The sequence below is a fragment of the Leptonychotes weddellii genome, chromosome 14 (genome assembly GCF_054177405.1).
Source record: "Leptonychotes weddellii isolate Sample4059 chromosome 14, ASM5417740v2, whole genome shotgun sequence".
NCBI lineage: Eukaryota > Metazoa > Chordata > Mammalia > Carnivora > Phocidae > Leptonychotes > Leptonychotes weddellii.
This window is the reverse complement of record NC_138382.1, coordinates 29,748,234-29,766,571: the sequence shown is the minus strand read 5'-3', so window position 1 is coordinate 29,766,571 and position 18,338 is coordinate 29,748,234.

The following is an 18,338-nucleotide window of genomic DNA, read 5'->3' as shown; positions in this document are numbered from 1 at the left end:
TATCAGTGAGGTCATATGATACATGTCTTTCTCTGATTGACTTATTTTGCTCAGCATAATACCCTCCAGTTCCATCCACGTCATTGCAAATGGCAAGATTTCATTCCTTTTGATGGTTGCATAACATTCCATTGTACATATATACCACACTTTATGCATTCATCTGTACCCCGATGTTTATAGCAGCAATGTCCACAATAGCCAAACTGTGGAAAGAGCCAAAAGGTCCCATTTTAAGTGCTTGGCATTTTGTGCGGGGACCATCATCCTTGACAAATGCTATTCTGTTTGTTTGTTTTGCTTCCTACCTGTGCTAATAAATGGATACAAATAGGTTTCTTAGGTTTACCTGCCCTACCAAATTAAGAGCTTAATGTCTGTCCCAGGGAATATGGTGGTCATGGGTATATGGTGATGAACAAGTCATAATCTCTATCTTTCCTGTCTCACTGCATGAAAGCTGCAATACTCGGTCCAGATTGTGGTTAAAATTTCTTACAGCAAGTGATGTTTCAGTGATGGAAACAAAAATGAGTAATAACTAGTCTGTTCTTCTGGAATCTAGAAGTTCCAGGTAGAAAATTACAATAGGCACTGGAATAAAAAGTAAAGCCTAGAATATTGTAATAATGTAACTATATTGATGTGTGTGTTAGTCTGCAGGAGGAAGAACACAGACAAGAGCTTGGGAGAGAAGGGCCCTGAATGTCTTATTAGAAATGTGAAGATTTATGTGGAGTCACTGAAATTAAGCGACAGGGTCAGATTTTAGATATTAGAAAGATCAGTCTGGCATCATTGTGGAGAACTGAAGCAGCCCAAACTGAGACTTGGAGACCAAATAAATATCAGTTTTGGAAATGACAGTAACAGTAGAGTGGAGAGATTGAGTGACTTATTGGGTTTAAAGGATGAAGACAGGTAGATTACAGGAAATATTTAGGTTTCTTAACTTGTGAATGAGGAAGATGGTGCCACTATTCCCTGAGATAAGAAACACAGGAGGAATAATTTTATATAAATTAAACATATCACAGGAAGCTTTGGATTTAGATCTTATTTTTATCATTTTCTAGTTGGGGAAACCCGAGAGCAACAGAGATTAATTAAATTATTTCTCCATAACTCCACTGAAAGATGTCTAGCTGCCATAATAAATCACTTCTGTCTGACCTAAACCCATAATTTTCCTTCACACCAATGCTATATTGATACATAAAAATCAGGGCCAAATAATCTGTAGAAGATCACTTTGTATGTGATAAACCGTTTCCTGGTTTCTTATAGAAAGTATCTTAGTACTTAACAAAAAGTGAGAAGAGGATAAAGTGGCCCCTCTCCAGTGCTAATGTGTGCTGGTCTTTTGTAGCCAGATAAAAGATTAGATTAACAGAAACTAAAATAGATATTCAGTCTCACAGACTTCAGAATCTCAAGGAAATGATCTCCAGATCACATTGTAAGAACCATAATTTTGTGCTTTAATTCTCTGAAAATCTGTTTGGCCCATTTCATTATAATGAAAGTGTGATATGGTAAGAAGCCAGTTGGCTGCAGCCAAGTATTCTGTTGAAGGCTTCTACAATATATAAATGATGAATCTGGCTTACAAAGGGAATTTGGTGGTTAAATGAATTCCTGCTATTGCAGCACAACCTTTGGATGTTTCCTAGGCAACCAAAATACCTAAGAAATGGTGGCAGTTGAAGAAGAAAAGTGCTTTACAACTAAAGGGGGAAAAAAATACTCTTTTTTAAAATGGTGGTATGTAGCCAGACAATATTATGATTAAAAAAATTTACTGAATGGGTAATTTTCCGTGATGTACAATTGAGACCATTAAAAAAATAATTTAGGGCTAGGATGACTGTTTTATTTTTGTATTTTAGTTCCTTTTTTATTTAGTTGATTTACTATTCCTCATTTTACATTATCAAGTTGAACTTTCTACTAATCTCTTTCTATTTTAAGCAGCTTGGGCATTTTTAAAAATCTCTACCATATGTCAATTCTGTTCGGAGAAACTAAGTGTAAAATCTACCTGTGAAAAACTATTTCTAATGTGTGAAGTGCATCTTTCAAACTGATAAAGATGATAAAAACTATTCTGATCATGGCATAATGGACCCAACATGACTGAATTCAAATATACTTTTCACAGAATATGTGGAACTCAAGGTAGAGGAAAACAAATAGAAGGTTGTTGGAATATGTGAGCTGAGATGATAAGGGTCTGAGAAATAAATTTACAATGTTTGTGGTCATTTTTCAATCTTCAAACTATTTTTTATCAGAAATTAATAGTGCATTTTGTTCCATTGAACTTCAGAATATTCTAGTAGTTTCTCAATATCATGAAAAAAATCCTAAGTTATATTGGACTTAATATTACCTTTTTTTTTTTTTAATAAAGGCAATGGGCCATATAATGATGGCATTTTTTTCTTTCAGTCAGATGATAGTAGTGTTTGGTGGTTGCTATAGGATATCTTTTCCAGGGTACTCAGTTTTCAAGGACCTGCTAACCCTTCTTAGGCGAGGAAACTAAAAATACCATTCCTAAAATTCAAGTGGATCCAAAATATTTGAAAAGCATGTTCAAAGCATCTTGCTCTCATCTTTTGTTCTTTGGTATTTATATTGACCCAGAACCCAGTGTGAATGTTGTGCTATTATGGATCATTGATTTCTACGGAATGCCCATGAAATCTCAAGTTTACATTGCAAAGCTTTCTGAGAAAGACAGTGTTTTCCTTACTGATATTGTGCTTTAAAAAATACAACATATCTATGTATTTCTTTCAGAGTCTTTTTAAAAAATTAATTAGAAATCAAATTGGCAAAAGTAGCTTTACAAAAAAAAGAAAAAAAAGGAAAGGAAAGAAGAGTCTCAGATATTCTGGATAGATTTTGCCTACATAAATAGAAGTACTTTGAATAAAAAAGATTCAGACACAAAATAGGTTCTCCATAACATCACACAGAAATTTGGAAATTTCTAGATCGATTTATGAGAAATTTACCACATACTTCAAACTACATTACATTCTTCTAACATCTCTGATAGTGAATAAGCTAGAAAGATAGAAAAGTTTGAATAACTCAAAATTAATATGGAAAAAATAATTTATAGTTTTTAAGAAAATACTCTAATTTGAACTCAATTATTCTTTTTTTTTTTTTTTAAAGATTTTATTTATTTATTTGACAGAGAGAGAGAGAGCACAAGCAGGGGAGTGGCAGGCAGAGGCAGAGGGAGAAGCAGGCTCCCCGCAGAGCAGGGGGAGCCTGATGTGGGACTCGATCCCAGGACCCTGGGATCATGACCTGAGCTGAAGGCAGTCGCTTAACCAACTGAGCCACCCAGGCGCCCAGAACTCAATTATTCTTTTAACACAAGTTGATTGGATATAAAATTATTTATATTTCTATAAACACTTCAAGTAGAATTTCATGCATATAATATATTTAAAAGGTGGACTATTTGCATGATGTTGACAAGTTCATATTGAATAGGAAAAATGAAGCCTGACCAAACTGAATCTCAAGAATAGTCTGTTTTAAGGATTTACATAATCAAAGTAAATTTCAGCAGCATCTCCTCTGATATAAAACTACATGGCCCTGCATTTAAATGGCATCAAAGAATAAATAGATTCATTAGGTCATGTTGCCCTGCCTATTAAAATTAAAGGAGAATTTTCTCTCTTAATACCAGTAATAGACGTTTTTCTCCAATGAACTGGTTTATTTTTATCTTATGGACACAATAACTAACCAACTGTGTTTCCCTTTTACATTGACCACTTATAAATTCAGAATTAATTTTGAGGCCTACCTCTAGCAAGTAAGTAGAATATCAAGACATGTCTTTATTGCATTAATATTACTTCTTAAATAATCTTATTTGTTCTATAATTTATCCTTTGCTCTAACTTCCTTATACTATCTTTATTCATTCCTGTATTATTGGGATAGTCCATACTTGCTGTACTCTCCAAACTCAAGACTTCCAGGGTTGATGCAACAGAAAAAGAAAGAGCATACAGTGAGTGATGTCAGCAGCATGACTGATTAAAACATCCCTGGTCATGTCCCTCCATCCACATTACCAATTTGGCATTAATTTGGCATTAATCTACAGACAAAAGTGCCTTTGTTGGAGTTACATTGAATCCAACACCATACGTTAAGGAACTAGGGAAGAGTCTCACTCACGATTGCAGTAATTAATAGGCATACACAACTCAGTCCTGGCTGTGGACCCTGCAGTGGCCCATGAACATCTGTAGCCCCTCTTGTTTGTGGTACAGGAGCCCCTGGAAAACTCCATCTCAGAAAATCACCCACGGACAAGAGGGCCTTTGTGAAGTTCAGATTTCTAGTGAAGAAATTCCTCCATACCTTATTGGAGAAAAAAAAAACAAAAAACAGAAAAAAAAACAACAACATATAAGTCTGGACACTTTGGAGAGAGTAGGAGGAACAGTTTGACTTTACCAATGTTACCCCTCCTCAAGGCAATAGGGCTCAGAGCCAAGAGAGATCTCCTCAGCCTGTGATTTTTACTGTTGAGGAAAGTGAGAGAGGATGTGTGAGTACCCAGCTTCCCCAGTTGTGAGGAATGCTGCCAAAGAATCTCATTTCTCCCTTATCCCATCCAGAATACTGAATCATGAGCTGCATGAATTGGTGGGGGATGGAGGAGGAGATTGGGGAGCCATAGATAGGATGCTCAGAGGCATTAAAGGGATGCAGATTCTACTAACTGCATTGCAGACTCCATCAAGAGATGCCCACCCATGTACTGCTAGGGACATCTTGCCCATGGATCCCCCCACTGGTTCATGGGCACCCCCTACACACCTTACATTACACACAGACAGACACACACACTCCTTGTGACTGTCTTTCTATGGACACTCCCTATGGTAGCAAGAGTAAGCTTTGGCAAATAGCTAGTGAGCATGCACAGAAAACCAGCCAAAACATGCAGGCCAAGGAGAGACCGCAATCTTGAACTTTAGTGCCACCCCAGGGAAAACAAAAAGGAGCAGACAGCACTCAGCCTGGTACATTGCAGGATCAAAAGAAGGCATACAAGCTTAAGAATTCTGCCACAACAGGGAGCAAGAAGCATGGAGCAGTTATACCCAGAGAAGGTCTGAAAAAGGCTCAAAATCCCTAGAAGGGCTGATGAAAGATGTTTCTCTCTTGAAGAAAGTTAGTAGAGACTGGAAGAGGTGTCTATTATTTCAAATGTGAAGACAGCAACACTCTCTCTCTCTCAAATAAATAAATAAAATCTTTAAAAAAATAAAAATAAATAAAAGGGGAGGGAGTGAAAGAGTAAAATTTTTGTATGCAATCAAAATTAAATGGTTATCAAAATAAAATGCAGTGTTATATCTATAATATATTCTATGTAAGCCTCATGGTACCCCCAAAACAAAAACCTACAGTAGATACTTAAGAGATGAAGAGAAGGGAATCAAAAGATACCACTATAGAAAATCATCAGTTCACAACAAAGAGCAGCAGAGGGAGAAAGGGACAAGGAAACTACAAATTAGCCAGAAAATAATTAAGTTGGCATTAGTGAGTCCTTACCTGTGAATAATTACTCTAAATGTAAATGGATTAAATTCTCCAATCAAAAGGTATAGAGTAGTTGAATGAATTAAAAAACAACACCCAACTGTATGCTGCCTACAAGAGACTCACTTAAGCTTTAAGGATGCACATAGGCCCGGGCGCCTGGGTGGCTCAGTTGGTTAAGCGACTGCCTTCGGCTCAGGTCATGATCCTGGAGTCCCGGGATCGAGTCCCGCATCGGGCTCCCTGCTCGGCAGGGAGTCTGCTTCTCCCTCTGACCCTCCTCCCTCTCATGCTCTCTGTCTCTCATTCTCTCTGTCTCAAAAAAATAAATAAAATCTTTAGGAAAAAAAAAAAAGGATGCACATAGGCTCAAAGTGAAGGATGGATAAGATATTCCATGTCTCTGCAAGTGAAAACCAAAAACGGGCAAAGGTAGCTACACTTACTTCAGACAAAATAGTCTATAAACCAAAAACTATAACACAAGGTGATGAAGGTCATTATGTTATGATAAAAGAGTCAATTAATCAAAAAGATATAACAATCATGAATATATATGCATCTGACATTAGAGAAGCAAAATATATTAAGCAAATACTGACAGATCTGAATGAAGGAAGAGATAACAATACAATATAGTAGGGGACTTCAATATTCCACTTTCAACAATGGTTAGATCATCCAGACAGAAAATTGATAAGGGAATGTTAGATTTGAACTATGCTTTAGACTAAACGGACCTAACAGTCATATACAGGACATTCCATCCAACAGCAGCAGAACTCACATTCTTCTCATGCATACATGCAAAATTTTTCAGATAGACTATATGTGAGGCCACAAAACAAGTCCTAATAAATTTAAGAAGAATGGATTCATATCAGGCATCCTTCCAAAGCACAAGAGTATAAAACTAGGAATCAATAACAGAAGGGAAGCTGGAAAGTTCACAAATGTGGAAATAAACTAAACACTTCAGCAATCAGTGGGTCAGAGAATAAATCAAAAAATATCATGAAACAAATTGAAATGTAAAGTTAACATAAAACTTAAAAGATGTCACATAAGCAGTTCTTATTGGAAGCTATAGCAATAAATGCTTATCTCAAGAAAAAAAAAAAAACCTCAGATAAACAAACTAACCTTACACTTCAGGGAACTAAAAAAAGACAAACAAAGCCTAAAATTAGCAGAAGGAAGGGAATTAACAAAGGCTGGAGCAAAAATTTATGAAATAGAAACCAGAAAAATAATAGGAAGGTCAACAAAACCAGGACCTGATTTTTGGGAAAGATAAACAAAATTGACAAACCCTCAACTAGACTAAGAAAAAAAGGAAGAGTCAAATAAATAAAATCCGAAATGAAAGAAGAGGTATGACAACTGATATCAAAGAAATACAAAGGATCATAAAATACTATTATAAACAATTATATGTTCCCAAAATTGGATAATTTAGAAGAAATTGACTAAATCCCTAGACGTACACAACCTGCAAAGACTAAATTATGAAGAAATAGACATCAAAACAGATCAATAATGAGTAAAAGGATTGAATCAGTAACCAAAATTTCATCAAAAAAATAATGCCCAAGCCCAGGTGATTTCACTAGTGAATTCTACCAAATGGTTAGAAGAATTAATATTAATCCTCAAACTGTTCCCAAAAAAATCAAAGAGAAGGAAACACTTCTTTTTTTTTTTTTTAAATATTTTATTTATTTATTTGACAGAGAGAGACACAGCGAGAGAAGGAACACAAGCAGGGGGAGAGGGAGAGGGAGAAGCAGGCTTCCCGCAGAGCGGGGAGCCCGATGTGGGACTCGATCCCAGGACCCTGGGATCATGACCTGAGCCGAAGGCAGACGCTTAACGACTGAGCCACCCAGGCGCCCCCGAGAAGGAAACACTTCTAAACTCATTTATAAGGCTAGCATTACCCTGATACCAAAGTCAGAAAAGGACACTATAAGAAAAGAAAGCCACAAGCTAATATCCCTGGTGAAATATGAATGCAAAAATTCTGAACAAAATATAGTAAACCAAATTCAATAGCACAATAAAAGTATCATAGACCATGATCAAATAGGATTTATCCCTAGGATGCAAGGATGTCTCAACATACACAAATAAAATATACATCACATTAAGAGAATGAAAAATAAAAATCACATGATCATTTCATTAGATGCAGAAAAAAAATTTGACAAAATTCAACATCCTTTCATGATAAAAATTCTCAACAAATTGGGTATAGAAGTAGAGTACCTCAACATAATGAAGGCTATGTATAACAAGCCCACAGCTAACATCATACTCAAGGTGAAAGATTAAAATCTTTCCCTTTAAGATCAGAATAAAAACAAAGGTGCCCACACTCCCCACTCCTTTTCAACATAGTACTGGAAGTCCAAGCCAGAGCAATTAGGCAAAATAAAGAAATAAAATACATCCAAATTAGAAAAAAATAGAAATGTCTTTATTTGCAGATTAGTCAAAACTATTAGAACTAATCAATGAATTATGTAAATTTACAAGATACAAAACCAACATACAGAAATGTGTTGTGTTTCTATACACTAACAATAAAATACCTGAAAAAAAAATTTTTAAAAGAATCCCATTCACAACAGCATCAAAAAATATTTAAGAATATGGGGTGCCTGGGTGTCTCTGTGGGTTAAGCTTCCAACTCTTGGTTTTGCCTCAGGTCAGGATCTCAGGGTGGTGGAACGGATCCCAGCATTGGGCTCTGTGCTCAGTGCAGAGTCCACTTGTCCCTCTGCCTCTTCCCCCTTGTCCCTCCCCCTGCTAGCATGTTCTCGCTCTCTCAAATAAATAAATAAATAAATAAATAAATAAATAAAAATTTTTTAAATATATATTTAGGAATAAATTTAACTAAGGAGGTGAAAGATCCAAGACTCTGGTGAGAAAAACTGAAGAAAGTGCAAATAAATGGGACGATATCTCATGCCAAAGAATTGATATTATTAAAATGTCCATACTACCTGAAGCCACCTATAGATTCAGTGCAATTTCTATCAGGATTCCCATGGTATTTTTTAGAACAAAAAGAAAAGAAAAAAGAAAAGAAAAAGCTCAAAGAGCCAAAGTAGTCTTTAGAGAGAAGAACAAAGCTGGAGGCATCAGACTTCCTGATTTCAAACTATAGTACAGAGTTATAGAGATCAAAACAGTATGGTACTGGCATAAAAATACAAGAAAGGACCAATGGAACAGAACTAAAAGCCCAGAAATAAACCCTAACATATATGGTCAACTAATATTTAACAAAGGGGCCAATATTACTTAATGGGAAAACTACATGCAGAATGAAATTAGATCACTTATCTTACACCACTCGCAAAAATGAACTTAAAATGGATGAAAGACTTAAAAATAGGACCCAAATTTGTAAAACTCCTAGACCCAAAGAAAATACAAAGAAAAATTCTTTGATATTGGTCTTGGCAATGATTTTTTGTGTATGATACAAAAGCACAAGCAACTAAAGCAAAAATAAATGGGACTACATCAAACTAAAAAGCTTCTGCATGGTGAAAGAAACAATCATCAAAATGAAAAAGCAACCTACAGAATGAAGGAAAATATTTGAAAACCATATATCAGATATGGAATCAATACCCAAAACATATAAAACTCATGCACTCAATAGCAAACAAAACAAAACCCAAAAAAACAAAAAACAATCTGATTTAAAGATGGAGAAAGGAACTGAATAGACATTTATTCAAAGAAGACATACAAATGGCCAACACATACATGAAAAGGTACTCAACATCACTGATTATCAGGGAAATGCAGATCAAAACTGCAGTGAGGTGAGGTATCTAACTTTATACCTTTTAGAATAGCTGTCATCAAAAAGAGAAGAGATAACAAGTCTTAGCAAGGATGTGGAGAAAAGGGAACTCTTGTGCACTCTTGGTGGAAATGTAAATTAGTATAGACACTATGGAAAACAGTATGGAGATTTCTCAAGAAATTAAAAATGGAATGACTATATGATTGAGCAATCTCACATATATTTAATGAATATTACTCAGCTATGAGAAAGAAGGAAATTCTGCTATTTCTGCCAACATGGAATGGATCTTAAGGACATTATGCTAAGTGAAATTAGTCAGACAAAGACATGATATGTGGAATATATATGTGTGTATATATATATATATATATATATATACACACACAGTATATATATGTGGAATATATATATATATATATACTGTACATATGTGGAATCTAAAGCCAAACTCATAGAAACAGAGAGTGGAATGTATTATTACTAGGGATGGGGGGACAGGGGTGGGGAATGAGGAGAACTTGGACAGAAGGTATAAAGGTTCAGTTGTAAGATGACTAAGTTCTGGGTATCCAATGTGCAGCATGGTGATTACAGTTAATAATACTGTATTATGTAATTGAAATTTGCAAGACAGTAAATTGTAAATGTTCTCACCACAAAAAAGAAATGATAATGATCTGTGGTGATAGCAGTGTTAACTAACCCTACTATGATAATCATTTTGCCATGTATAAGTGTATCAAATCATGTTGTACATGTTAAACTTAGACAATGTTACATATCAGTTATATCTCAGTAAAGTGAGGAAAAAATTAGCAAGAACAGTCAGCATATCTGCAATTAAGAATATCTGCTAGGGAGGGCGCCTGGGTGGCTCAGTTGTTAAGCGGCTGCCTTTGGCTCAGGTCATGATCCTGGAGTCCCGGGATCGAGTCCCGCATCGGGCTCCCTGCTCGGCGGGGAGTCTACTTCTCCCTCTGACCCTCCTCTCTCTCATGCTCTCTGTCTCTCATTCTCTCTCTCTCAAATAAATAAATAAAATCTTTAAAAAAAAAAAAAAGAATATCTGCTAGGGAATAACATAATTCATTTTGACTTTTCATACATTGGCCATAACTGGTCTCATAACCTCAACTAACTGCAAAATATTCTGAGGAATGTAGTGAAGCACATTCATTATTGGGTAGTGTCACTTTGCTATATAGTAGGTTCTCAATAAAGTGTCTTTGATGAAAATGTTGTGCACATTAGAGTGTATGACATTGTAACAAAAGGCAGAGGGATGATATTAATGAAGAAATCCTAGAGTTAAAAGAAGGCTAGTTAATATGCCACATATTTGAAACAAATGGAAGGATAAATTGCAAATTCAAAAGAGGGCACAATAAGCTAATCTCAATATTTAGAGAATTTTGACAAATAATTGATTCACATTTTGAGCACTATCTCTTAGTATTCAAAAGAGAAAACCCAAGATTTTCAGAGTCACCTGGTAAAGAATCTCAAAGGTTTTTGAGAGATTCTATCATCACATATCATAACTTCAAGTACTCTTCTCCTTGAAGGGAAAGTAACAAAGCAGAATTATTCATTGGGGATTATGCTGATAAAATATTCACAGTTCCTATTAAAGCAATAATGTGCCAGTTTTTAAATTACTGAACTATTCTGTTTGTTATTTTCAAGGGAATCTTATTAGCAAAGATAGAACACTAACATGATTTTGCTTTGGGATTCATCACATGTCTGATTAGAGAGTATTTAAAAGTACATTTCAGATATCTTCTCCTTACTTGCTGTAAACGAGTTGAAATGACAATTAAGTATTCTCCAGGTTATAAAATTCAGAGGACATGAAGGAACACTGTAACTTGTGAAATTGTATCAGCAATGCACATAATAATGTAGACAGTAAAAATAAATAAAGGATCAGCGTTACAGTTTTAACTGTAACTAGATCTAATTCTGTATGCATAGAATTACCCCCAGAAGCATTCTGGAAATAATTTGTAGCACACAGCATCACCTTGTTCCAGAAACATCATAATGCAAGTTCAGGGTTCTACTTACCATGGAAACTTAGTCACTTGCCCATTGAATGACCCAGTTAGCTTTGATCTGGAAATATACATCTTATCAAACAGAAAAAGTAAGTAGTTTTTTTCCTCCAAAATTTAAACTTCAATAATTGATTCATCCAATTTACATAAAGAACCCATTCTGATATAAGCAAACCAGATCTGTAAATCTGTATTTTTAAAAAAATTCAAAAGGTGACTTATCTATTTGTTCAATACCTCTTTAGTTTAATTTAATTATCTAAAATAAACTGCCCATGTTGCTTCACAGCATTTTCACAGCATTTTCAAATTGTTGGGCAGAAAGTGAATTTTCATATTAGAAAATTGGTTAACAGTTTTTATTTAGTAAGAGCTCACGAATTAATTACAAATAGTCATATATACCAACAAGAAAGTCAACTGTTTGCAAAAGATGGATGTCCTAGTTATAAACTAAGGAAAAGTACATTTTTTTCTAATCAAGTAAGCCCTAACACAAGAAATGTGAAACCAGCAGATGTGCAGAAAATAAAGTCACACTTTATTACTACCTCCCAACTCTTTAAAATGAACAGGGAGGAGGGAGAGGGTTCTGAGGCCTGGCAGGATTAAGACTTTTAGCTCTCCCTAATCCAGGTATTAACCCTGTGATCTGGAGGGCCATGAGGAATCTGGGGTCTGGTTCATCTGGTTGAGAGACTGACAGTCATTGTATAGGCAGATCCCAACAGGTGGAGCAGCATGAGCATGGAACAGAGTGGTTGCCTTGTTGGATTTGACTTTCCCCGCCAAAAAGCATCAAGGGGAGTGCCTTTTTTTAATAACTAACTCATCTAGTTATGACATTTATCAAAAGGCATGGATTTATAAGCACAGTTGAACTCTAGATAAAGCAACATCACTAAAACCAATCACAATCATAATTCTTACATTGTACTTGCCCACAAATTTAAATTTCTAACACAATTGCATCACTTTGTTTATGATTTAGAACCTATAGCATCAACTTATTTAAAAGTCCATCTGGTGACCAGAAAGAGATACTCTTTTCTAAGAAAGTATTTACTTAGAGGACATAAACCCCTCAAGAAGGATTTTCCTGAGAATTTGAAAATATATCTCACAGCTAAGGAAGCATGGAAAATATTTGCCCTAAATAATAGCATGCAGGTATTGATATAAACAAAGGCGTTTATGAAGATGTGCAGACCAAACGGCAGCCTGGTAGATATGCTGTGATTGATGTGAGCTCAGAACCTAAAGGAACATAATGATAATGTAAATAAATGAAGTGGATCAGGAATAAAACGTAGAAAAATGAAATGTGTACTTACTGGTTCCAGAGGTCAGCTGCTGCTTAGCTCCAGCCAATTACTGACATGCAGAAATGTGGGCTTGGTATTGCCAAATCTGCTTTTTAAGTAAACTGAGAAATATGGGAAGGCTATAAAAAGGGATGTGTTTGAAAAAGGGTAAGTGGAGGGCGCCTGGGTGGCTCAGTTGTTAAGCGGCTGCCTTCGGCTCAGGTCATGATCCCAGAGTCCTGGGATCGAGTCCCACATCGGGCTCCCTGCTCAGCGGGAAGCCTGCTTCTCCCTCTCCCACTCCCCCTGCTTGTGTTCCTGCTCTCGTTGTCTCTGTCTGTCAAATAAATAAATAAAATCTTTAAAAAAAAAAAAAGAAAAAGGGTAAGTGGAACAAATATGGTAAGGGAAGGAGCAAGAAGGGAGAAACTGAAACAGATGGTCAGGTGCATTAAGGAATGGGGGAAGGCTGTAGCTTCCAGCAACAAGGTATTCAAGTCTCCATCCCTGCCTCCGTGTTTCAAAGGCATTATCTTAACTAATGATCTAGTGTTCAGTCTATGTTACTTATTTCACACACTTACATATTGTTTCACAGAGCAAAGTGGTGATCTAATTAGTGCCAGATAAATACACAGGTGACGCTGAGAAAGCTCATAGACTAAAAGATTTGTTGTACTCAAATATATTGTAATCTGCAAATTCGATGCCAGGAGCTGTGCAAGTGCAGAAAACAAGGAAAGTTTTTTGAAAACACGAGTAGGTTTTTGGATAGAGACTAAATTCAAGTCAGTTCACCAAATGAAATCTCATATTTGACTCTATGAAGTTGAGTGCTTTTACTAAGTTTATGCATATTCTAAGTAGGTTAACCTCATTTTTAACTCAATAGATGTATACTACTTCATATTGAATTTTTATAAAATTCATCAATTTGAAATTATGAAGGTGAACATGATATATATATTTAGTTCTACCTTTAGGCCTATCCTCTAGTCTACTTTTTGTAATGAGGTTTTATAAACATTAATGGGAACATTAGCTTATTGAAAACTCATGAAATAAATGAAACTTACATGTATCCTTTTTGTAACATACCAACTGTGTGCTCACCGTGAGTCAGGCACTGTGCTAAGTGCTGAGTATGTAATGGTTTAGAGTAAAAGAATAGGCAGCAATGCAAAAGGCAACAGGAAGATGGCATAGAGATGAAAGTGTTAATGGTGGACAAAGTTGAACTTAAGGTGAAAAGTACAAACAGAAATAAGAGGATTCCCTTTTACTAATAAGTGTTGTGAGCTAAAATTCAGATGGACATCATTAACTATTTGAAATGTTAAATTACATAAAAATATCTAAACAAAAGCTTCTGGAAACAAAACGAAAACAATAACAGAAACATGAAGATATGTGTCACCCTTTATACTTTATCAATAACTATCCAGTAATATAAATATCAAAAGGGCAGAGGACAACGATCTGCATAGTTTAATACAATTACATATTATTAATACTAACAAACATACCTGGTTACCTATAACAAGAACAGAAAAGAGAATATCTTCACTATACTTTTAAAAATTGTTCATACATTAAGCCACAAAGAAACCTCCCTAAAATTTCCAGAAGCCAAAAAAGATAAACTTTAAAATGTGTAACAAATATCAAATATCAACTACTTAAATTTTTGAAATTTAAAAACTCCTTTCTAAGCCACTATTCAGTCAAAAGAAAAAAAAAATAATTTCCTACTTTATTTAGCTATCTAGGAAAATAAAATTAATGATACCACTCTACATAAAAGGATGCAACTAGGTTTGAACACAAGCAAAATCATAACTTAAGCATTTTTTCAACATGAACTAAGAAAGAATAAAAATAAGCAGATTTCAACAAAGAAACAAAAAATAAGCAGGTAGGACAATTTTAATAAAACCAATGCATTAATGCATTTCAAAATGGAAAAAGAAACTGAATAGATTGTATTAAGATCAGTTTTTCTAATAAATAGTAAATTAAAAAGTGATGCGCTAGGTGAAGCTTAAAGATTAAAAAAGTAGATGTTTTGGGGCGCCTGGGTGGCTCAGTCGTTAAGCGTCTGCCTTCGGCTCAGGTCATGATCCCGGGGTCCTGGGATCGAGCCCCGCATCGGGCTCCTAGCTCCGCGGGAAGCCTGCTTCTCCCTCTCCCACTCCCCCTGCTTGTGCTCTGTCTCTCTCTGTCAAATAAATAAATAAAATCTTTAAAAAAAAAAAAAGTAGATGTTTTGCATTTATGAAAGAAATATTTTTCCATACACACACACACATGCACGCACACATATCCTATATAAAGAGATCCCAAAAGTTGCCAAAACTGTCTCAAATTGATTTTTACCCCAAATGTTCTGCTCCTAATAATTTCTAAAAATACTTTCTTCTTTAATCCAACAGTCTGAAGCCTATTTGCCTTTCCCTCAAGAAGGTGGCTCTCATAAATTACTTTTAGTATAATCTTATATATTGTTAACATAGTTTCTTTTTCACTGAAATAACTAGCACTCAATTCAAACTAGCTTACTAATAATAACAAAAGGTGGAGGAGAATAAATGTGGGCAGGGTGGGTTGCACACTTTGCATTAGGCAGGACTACATCCGGGACTTTTGTCACTATTTTCTTGCCCTTTCTTTACATTTTTCATCTCTGCTTCTGATTTTGTATCGGCCTTAACTTCTCCTATCACCATTGGCTTCCAGACTTCTTTTCCTGCCCATCACTCAACACTGTAAATGTGGTTGATGAAATGGGTGCTAGCCATTAGCATCACATCCTCCAACTAAGAGATACTGAGGTCATATCTATGACCCAAGAGATAAAGTAGATAACAGGATCAGGAATCAAAATGGATTCAGACATTTTACCATCAACTCTGAGAGATAGAAGGCAGTGGTTATATCATTCTGAAATGAACACCATATGCTCTGAAAATATTCCAAGGAAAACTTTTCTATCCTAAAAGTATATTCTCAGCCAACTTTTTAATCATATACAATGATCAATTTTCTATAATGCTGTGTTTCCAAAATTTACTGCATGTGCATCTTTCTCAGGCACATATACTGAGATGTCCTTCACCAAAAAGGAGTAAATCAAGAAGGAGGGAGAGGTAAATTCAGGGAACAGGGTATCCATCACAAGAGAAAGAAGAAGAAGATTCCAAGCCAAGAGGAAAGCTACTCAATAGAGCAAGAGAAATAATTAGTCCAGACTGGAACAGGAGGATGAAGGAGTCCAAAGGGATATATCTAAGAAAAAAAAAAAAAAAAAGGGTAAATAACCAAAGGCATTTTAAGTGGTATCAGAGAGCTTGGGGCCAAATTATTTTATATTTTTTAAAGATTTTATTTATTTATTTGACAGAGACACAGTGAAAGAGGGAACACAAGCAGGGAGAGTGGGAGAGGGAGAAGCAGGCTTCCCGCAGAGCAGGGAGCCCGATGCGGGGCTCGATCCCAGGACTCTGGGATTATGACCTGAGCCGAAGGCAGACGCTTAACAATTGAGCCACCCAGGCGCCCCAGGGGGCCAAATTATTTTAAAAACTGAGATGGAAAAAGTGGGGAGGAAAAAGTTCTATAAAAAAAAATAAAATAAAATCTTAATATGCAGTTTTCTCAATTGTAAGTCGTATTTAGCCAACTGTTAAGAGCATAAACATTGAGTAATAGCCTGACCTTATTATATCAGAACACTATATTGGCGAATAGAGGAAGGGAAGTATATGTGGTGAGAGAGTATTAGATATTTAAATATTTATCTTTCATATTAAACATTCACTATACAATATCTAACATTAAATACCACATAGAAATATGTATATGTATGAGCATACTTTTAAAAAGCATTGAAGAATATAGTCATTGAGAAGCATGAATTGAATTGGATTGGGGACTGCTGTTTTTCATTATAAATTTAACATTTGAATTTGTTTACCTATTTTATTTTTATAAAAATAATTAAAATAATGCATTTTTAAGGAAGAGGCAATTTTTATGCTAGTTCCAACAGACAGAAACACTTCCAGCAAACATCACATGCCCAACTCCTCTGACCAGGGGAGGGGCTATTGATTAGAGAGAAACTCATTACATGTCTGCCTCTGTGATCGAAGGAGAAGGATATTTTATTAAAAGACAGTAATAAGGTGGGAAATGAGGTCTTTCTGACTAATATGAAAAAAGGTGCATGTAGGTGGAATATGTTTAATACCTGAGAAAACGTACTGGCTTCTTCGTATATCAAATATCATTTAAACATAGTATATTTTTGAAGATTTCTATAGTTAGATGAGTAAACCCTATTCTGGCTACAGAAATTTTATAGACAGACCTCAATGAAAAATTGAGTCTTGTTTAATTATTAGCTTGATTAGTCCAAATTCAACATATTTTAAAATTCTACATGAATGTTTCCCAAGGCAAAACATGCAGAAGGTTAGTAGAGAACCATTTGATTTTTAGATTTACATGAAACAATAGGCATTATACAATGTCAGTGAATACTTGCACTAAAAATAGAACAGCCCCAAGAAAGTGAAGTTTCTCATGGTGTTAGAGCTTCTATTAAAAACTAAATGAATACATTCACTCTCAGTTGAAATTTTTAGTGAGGTTGGTTATGCAACTTGCTAGTGAACATGTGCTGTGATTCTTTCTTTCATTGACTATTTTAATTAAATTTTTTTAATGAGGAGAAAAAATAAGTCAGAGGCTATAGAACATATGAAGAACAATGAAAATAAAGAATGTTCTGAAATATGTGATTTGACAACACTGCTGAGAAGCAGCATGGTGTAATGGTGGCAGTTTCTTGTTCAAGTTCTGGCTCTGCCTTTCTGAGCTGTAGGACCTCAGTCAGTGTGCTTGATCTTTCTCTGCCTCAGTTTCAACATGGATAAAGGAGGGATAAGAGTAGTGTCTGTGTCATACTGTGCCTATGAATATTTGATGAAATAATATATGTAAAGTATTAAGATAATGCCTGGCACATAATTAAGCCCTAGCTAACTAGTAGCTATCCTTATTGCTCTTTTCTTAATCCTATGTTTCCTTTTGATACAGCATGCTACATATCTTTCTTATCTTTTTTTTTATGTTAATCCCCATACATTACATCATTAGTTCTAGATGAAGTGTTCCATGATTCATTGTTTGTGCATAACACCCAGTGCTCCATGCAGAATGTGCCCTCCTCAATACCCACCACCAGGCTAACCCATCCTCCCACCCCCCTCCCCTCTAGAACCCCGTTTGTTTTTCAGAGTCCATCGTCTCTCATGGTTCGTCTACCCCTCCGATTTCCCCCACTTCATTCTTCCCCTCCCGCTACCTTCTTCTTCTTCTTTTTTTTTTTCTTAACATATATTGCATTATTTGTTTCAGAGGTACAGATCTGAGATTCAACAGTCTTGCACAATTCACAGCGCTTACCAGAGCACATACCCTCCCCAGTGTCTATCACCCAGTCACCCCATCCCTCCCACCCCACCCCCCACTCCAACAACA